General features: G+C 42.8%; 1 protein-coding gene across 5 annotated transcripts in view; it reads right to left on the reverse strand.

Annotated features, from left to right (window-relative positions):
- Window positions 1–4,779, reverse strand: part of RCBTB1 (RCC1 and BTB domain containing protein 1) — a 440,760-nt gene extending 435,981 nt beyond the window's left edge. Inside the window, exon 1 of one of the 5 annotated variants that reach the window (XM_085621918.1) lies at window positions 4,508–4,779. The gene's annotated coding sequence lies outside the window, so the exon portion shown is untranslated. The remainder of the gene's footprint in view (window positions 1–4,507) is intronic. The other 4 variants (XM_085621921.1, XM_085621919.1, XM_085621920.1 and 1 more) reach the window with 4 other exon arrangements.
- Between the last annotated feature and the right edge of the window lie 1,221 nt (window positions 4,780–6,000).

A 6,000-nucleotide genomic window follows, 5' to 3' on the forward strand; every position in this document is an offset into this window, starting at 1 on the left:
GGGGAATAACAAACCCGAGAGGAAGAAAGACATCAAGTAAGAAGCAAGCAAACACATGCCCACAAACTCCTTAAGAGTGACCCAAGACTGCATGGAAAGGCCCCCATATGGCATAACACTGATATTAGAATAGGTAAACGGACTATATCCTGGGATATATGGGAGAGAGCAGGTATTCTAACGTTGGATCACTTACTCACTTTAGAAGGCGAGCTTAAAACTTTTGAAATGCTTAAGATAGAATTTCAACTCCCTGCCTCCCAAGAGGGGAAATACTTACAACTAAAACAAGCCCTATTTCGTAGACTAGGACCATTTCCTTGGATAGTTGAGGATTCCCCAGTATTACAATACTTACAAATTTGGGGGAAATTCAAAGGCGCAGTCTCTGGATTTTATAATCTCATAGTGCATAAATTACACTCATACCCATTACTTGTACAGCTCCATGTCAAATGGCAAGGGTTAATTACTATAGCTTATTCCGATGAGGAATGGGAGGATATTATTATGAACATGGATAGGGGTATCAGAGAGGCCAGAATGAAATTTACTCTTTTCAAAATTCTTCATAACTGGTACTGGTCACCACAAAAACTCAAGTCAGCAGGTTTACTACACCGATCTACCTGTTGGAGGTGCCCAGAGGAGGACTGCGATATACTACACATTTTATTCCGATGCCCAATTTTGAAGGAATATTGGTCTTCCATAACTGCCTCTCTACACAGAGCTATACAAGTGTCCATTCCTTTAACGGAAAAATTAGTTCTATTACATGATGTTACTGATCTCCCAAATCTCACAAACCATACAAGACGATTGATAGCTATTGCACTCACTGTAGGAAAAATTTGTATATAAAGACATTGGAGAACACCACAATGCCCTACATATGACGAATGGCTTATTGAAATGTATAAAATAGCATCATATGAAAAACTCATTTATAGATTGCAGGACAATGTTGCAACTTTCATCCAAATTTGGAACCCCTTTCTAGCTAATAAATGTTCTATTTCTGGTAATATGTCAGATTTTTCTTCTAGTTAAGAACTACAATAAGTGAATTACTTCTGTTTTCATTTCCTTATTAATTCATTACCATCATTATTTATATTCATGCTGTTGATGTTATCATTAGGCCTGTTGATGCTGTAGCCACGAACACTGTTATTTGAATTAGGACTTACTGTTCACCTATTTGAAATTGTTGAGTTAGTGGGAATATCTTGACTTGAAATAATATATTTGTATGATCTTATCGCTACTATCTTCCAACTATCTATAATACATGGTTTACTACATACTGTATACTATCTTTATCATCTTCTCCCTAGTCCACCTTTCCTATTTCTTCCTTTCCAGGTTTTAGGAGTACCTCAACTATTGTATCTTTTGATATCTGTATTATCCTTTTTATATTTAAAAATCTGAGAAGGTAACATTTCATAGTAATTTATTGTGTGGCCATAATTTGATTTGTTTATACTCCCTTTTTTATGTATTGTTTATAAACTGACATGTACTTCTCAATAAACATATACCAAAAAAAAAAAAAAAAGAAGCAAGCAAACACGCGATTAGACAGGCAACCAATGATAAGCAATGGGCTGGCACAAAGCCCACTAGACGTTTTTGATATGGTTGTCTTTTACGCACAGACAGCTAAAAGGCGGCTGTAGGCAAGTTCTAGAAATAACAGATCAATGTCAATAACTAGGTCCTTGCATTGGGGGAATGGGATTATTGGGCTACTAAGGGTTTGGCGAGCTGAAGGGAGAGGGTGCGAATGTTTGCGTGTGAGCAAGTGCATAGCTGGAAAGATGAAAGCATGTGTGCACGGATGAAAAGATGGATGCTTGCCACTATCTCCCCATTTTGAGAGCAGAGAAAACAAATGCTTCCCCAGCTCCAAGAAACTGAGAATTCTGGGGAGACGTTGCATTGTCATGGCTATGCTGGGATAAGGAAGGACCAAACTTCAAGTCCCAAACCATTATGCCATTTTGTTTCGAGTGATAGTCAGGTGCATTGAGGAAAGTATGGCCACAACACAATGGGGCCACAGACAGTGCACGGACACACACTGGTAAATGTATTGATGCACCAGTGTCTGTGACGATGCGTCAATGGATGCCTTAGAGTGGGAGCGTACATGGATGGCTAAATAGGTATGGATGAGTGCCTGAGTGTGGTTGGATTGATAAAGGAAGGTGCAGATGTGGTGGAAGTCAAGAGCTGGACGCCTGGATCTATTCATAGCCTTCTCTAAGTAACTACTTCTAGAAGCCACAATTTCACAGCTGTAATGTGTGTTACAGATGAATGTGTCCTGAAAAGTAGTAGCAGAAAAAACTCACAAAAGCACAAACAAATTCCAGGTGCTGGACCACTTTGTATGTTAAATGTACAGGCTTGTAAATGCTGAACTGCAGCTATGTTATATAATTCGCCAGAGGGAAAGAAGGATAGCACCTTTGGCCAAAATAGAACCTTTGGCCAGAAAAAAGCCTTCTAGAACGCAGAGGAAGCATATTTCGTCGCTTTCTGGTACTTCAATGTGAATTAACTGGCAAATAAAAAGTAAAAAGCAAATAAAGGCTTCAGTGTGAAGGTTAGATGAATGTGCTTCCTCCCAGACCATACAAAAGAATAGCAAAGCCAGGGATGTTATTGAGAAAATAAATAAAAAAACACTGTTCTCTCTGACAGTCTAGACTTGTCACACATTGTCTTTCCAGAGCATTTTACAAACAGGTTTCCCATTTATTACACTATATCCTTGTGAAATTGTAGCATGGAGGGTGGCTCACATGGGAATCCAGGCTGCGCAAAATGTGGTTGGAGTGGGACACCTGACTGTACAAGCAGCGTCTTTCAGAATTAAAAATAAGATGCCACATGAAGGTGTGATTAACAGATGCTCTGTAAACAGCTATAACACGTTTGACAGCCTCAATTAGAAAATTCCACACACTCAGGGATGCACTAGGGGGATTTTTAAAAAACTCTTTCACAATAAGGAGAAAACCAGGTCACCCCAATATGGACAAAGAGCTTGAACTTAGTATGAAAAGAATCCCACATCATTTCAAAGTTGTCAGGGATCTCACCCACCTGACATGTCCTCAACAGCGTGAACGCACTATGAACAACTTCAGAGGCATTGCCAGCCTCAAGATCTTCAGCAGTCACAGGACCACGAACTCAGGATAGCTGCTAGAGGCTTAGAAGCTAATATTTTCCAGAACGCAACTGGCAAGAAAACGGGTGGACTAATCCACCATATCTGACGCCAAGTCACCAGCTTATCTGTTTTCCACATGCAAAACTTAGTTCGAGAGAGTTAGAAATATCGATGAACCACTACACTTCAAGTTGCATCTAAACAAACTACTTGTTTACCAAGAATCCAAAACGTGCGAAGTTGGAATAACTGGGACCTTCCAGAGTAACACTGTCAAGCTTTCCGGTCCTGCAGTTTATGGTCTTGGTGTTTAACTATTAGGAGTCTTATGCAGCTTAAAAACTGGCAGCAGTAAAGCAGGGAACTTGTACTTACTGTCTGAAGCCCTAAATGATGTAGAAGTAACAGTATTAAGATCCACATATTTAGATCGAGAAATTAAGGTATTGTGGGTTATTTTTGTTTAGAGTTACTTAAATAGCCACTGACCTTAGACGACTGCAGACACGCGAGCTCTTTTAGACGGACCGCAGTTATTTTTCGAAGTATAATATCCTTTGACAACGCGAGTTTACAACCATTCTTGGAGAAATGGCAAACGTAAGAAAACACAGACTTACTTTTAAACACATGGAAACCACAGCATTGCATTGCCCTTATCGTTTATAAAGTACTATACTGTACCGTAATGTAGTTTATTTTATAGCGCTTCGTAATTTAGCTAAGCACATTAATAGAGGATGTGGTCCGTAGGCTAGACTGCTGACTTTGGTGCTGGAGAACCTCGGGGTCGCGTCCACATCCTGTGATTCTGGGCAAATCACTTAATCTCCCCGTGCCTGAATGTGTAATGTAAATATGGTGCTCATGTAAAGCGCTCCAATATCTTCGGGTCGAGTTAGCGCTATATAAATATGCAACAAAAAAAAAAACGTTTTGTACATTACACTTAAATTCTATGTCAGTGAGCAGAATCGGTGAAGGGAAAATTTTCCGAAATGCTTTGTTTGGAAATCTCTAGGTTGGGACCTAGCCTTCCATGTCGTGGCAGCATCTGACATATTCCCACTTTGTTGAGACACAGCCAACCCCTGCAAGTCCAGACCGTTTACAGTCCCAGTACAGCACTCATGCTAGACATCCATACAATGTAAACCAAAAGTAAAATATCCGATTGATGATTAAGCATGAACACGATGCATTACTCCACATACTCTGCAATTTAGAGAGAAAATTTCACATTTGTCCAATCTTACAAAATAACGAAACAAGCATTTTAAGTAAATGGATCACTTCATGCTTTCACTTCAAACTTACCTTAAAAAGTACGATACAGAGTCTGCACAGAGATGAACCCTTTCTAGCACAGTCTGTGGATGCAGGTGGCAGCTGTTGCCTTCGTTTTGCTGCACGAAGCCCTCCAAGTTCTAGCGTGCAGCTGCAGGAGACAGCCACAACAAGTTTGAAGACTCATGAAGCTTCGAGTACTGAAAGCATAACTGCTTCCGGGTCACGGCAACACCGAAGAGCAAGAACTAGACCTCCAGTGTTCACATCGATGTATTAAGCAGCGAGGAGCCATCTTGGATGAGGTTCAAGATAACATTTTTGGTAAAACGTCATGCAGTTGGGGGACGGGGGGACTTTATACTTTTTAGAACTCTAAATGCGTTTATGTTTTTTTTTCATTACCGAATCTGGGATTTTGTATTCATAGATTCGAAGCCTTGTTTGTTCCAATATGAAAGCAGGTCTACAGTACCAGAATTCAAATCAAACAAGCATTTGCAATGCAATAGGTCTTGCATATACGCGAGACCCATTGGATTGCAAATCGTAAGCATCACGGACACAGGGAGGAAGTGGGTTGAAGGCACGGACAAGGGGGGGGGGGGGCAGTGTAAACTTTGAATACAAGAAGACATAGTGGCATGTTGCGGAAGGCTTAGAAGAACCCTCGCAGCAGGGTTTTGCACTAGAAGTTTAGAAAGAAGGGACTGTGGTAACGCCAAATAAAGAGCAATACAAATGCAGTAATGGGGACTGTATGTGGTGTATGCCCAGGCTTTTCCAAAGAAAGGCACACACATCCACTGAACCAGATATTACTAATACTGGGAGAGCGAGACAGACTATTATCGGAGTGGGTGCATACTGTTGTTTCGTGCCTGTGACGCAACAGGCACGTTGCGTAAGGGTCAGGTGACCTTTGACTAAATAAATAGGGTACGCACGAACGTACATCAGTTGGGCTACGGACGGCGATCCCACTAAACCTCACTCCTGCCTCCGGTGTGTTTTTTTAAGACCTCTACCCACAACCGTGTCCCTCCACTTGTGTCAGAGCTACTTAGCGACATAAGCACTTACCCGACACAACAGCTGGCGACGAGGGTGGGCGTGCCCTCTGCTTGCACTGTGCGGCCGCGAGTGTCTGCCATCAACCTCGTGGTGCTTGTGCCGTGGTGTGCTGTGCCCTGGTGTCCCTGGACCTTGGGAGGCCTGCACGGAGCGTCTCCTGTCTGCTGGAGACCGCCCATTTACTGCCGAGGTGAGCCGCTGCGGCCAGTGCTTTGGGCCCGCCGCGTGGGAGGCGGTGCGCGACTGGACGCGGAAGCAGGGAGGCGCGCGCCCGTGAGCGCGCTGGAACACACGCTCGTCGGCGTCTCCACGCCGCGTTGAATGCCCCCAGAGGAACGGCTGAAGTCGGCAGCCCGCGATCCAATTAAAGCTGCTCCCATAGCAATGTGTGACGGTGAGGAGCCCGGGGGTGGAGTGAAGCGCTGCCAGAGGCTGCTCCGTGTAAAGAG

Source organism: Triturus cristatus, chromosome 8 (genome assembly GCF_964204655.1).
Source record: "Triturus cristatus chromosome 8, aTriCri1.1, whole genome shotgun sequence".
NCBI lineage: Eukaryota > Metazoa > Chordata > Amphibia > Caudata > Salamandridae > Triturus > Triturus cristatus.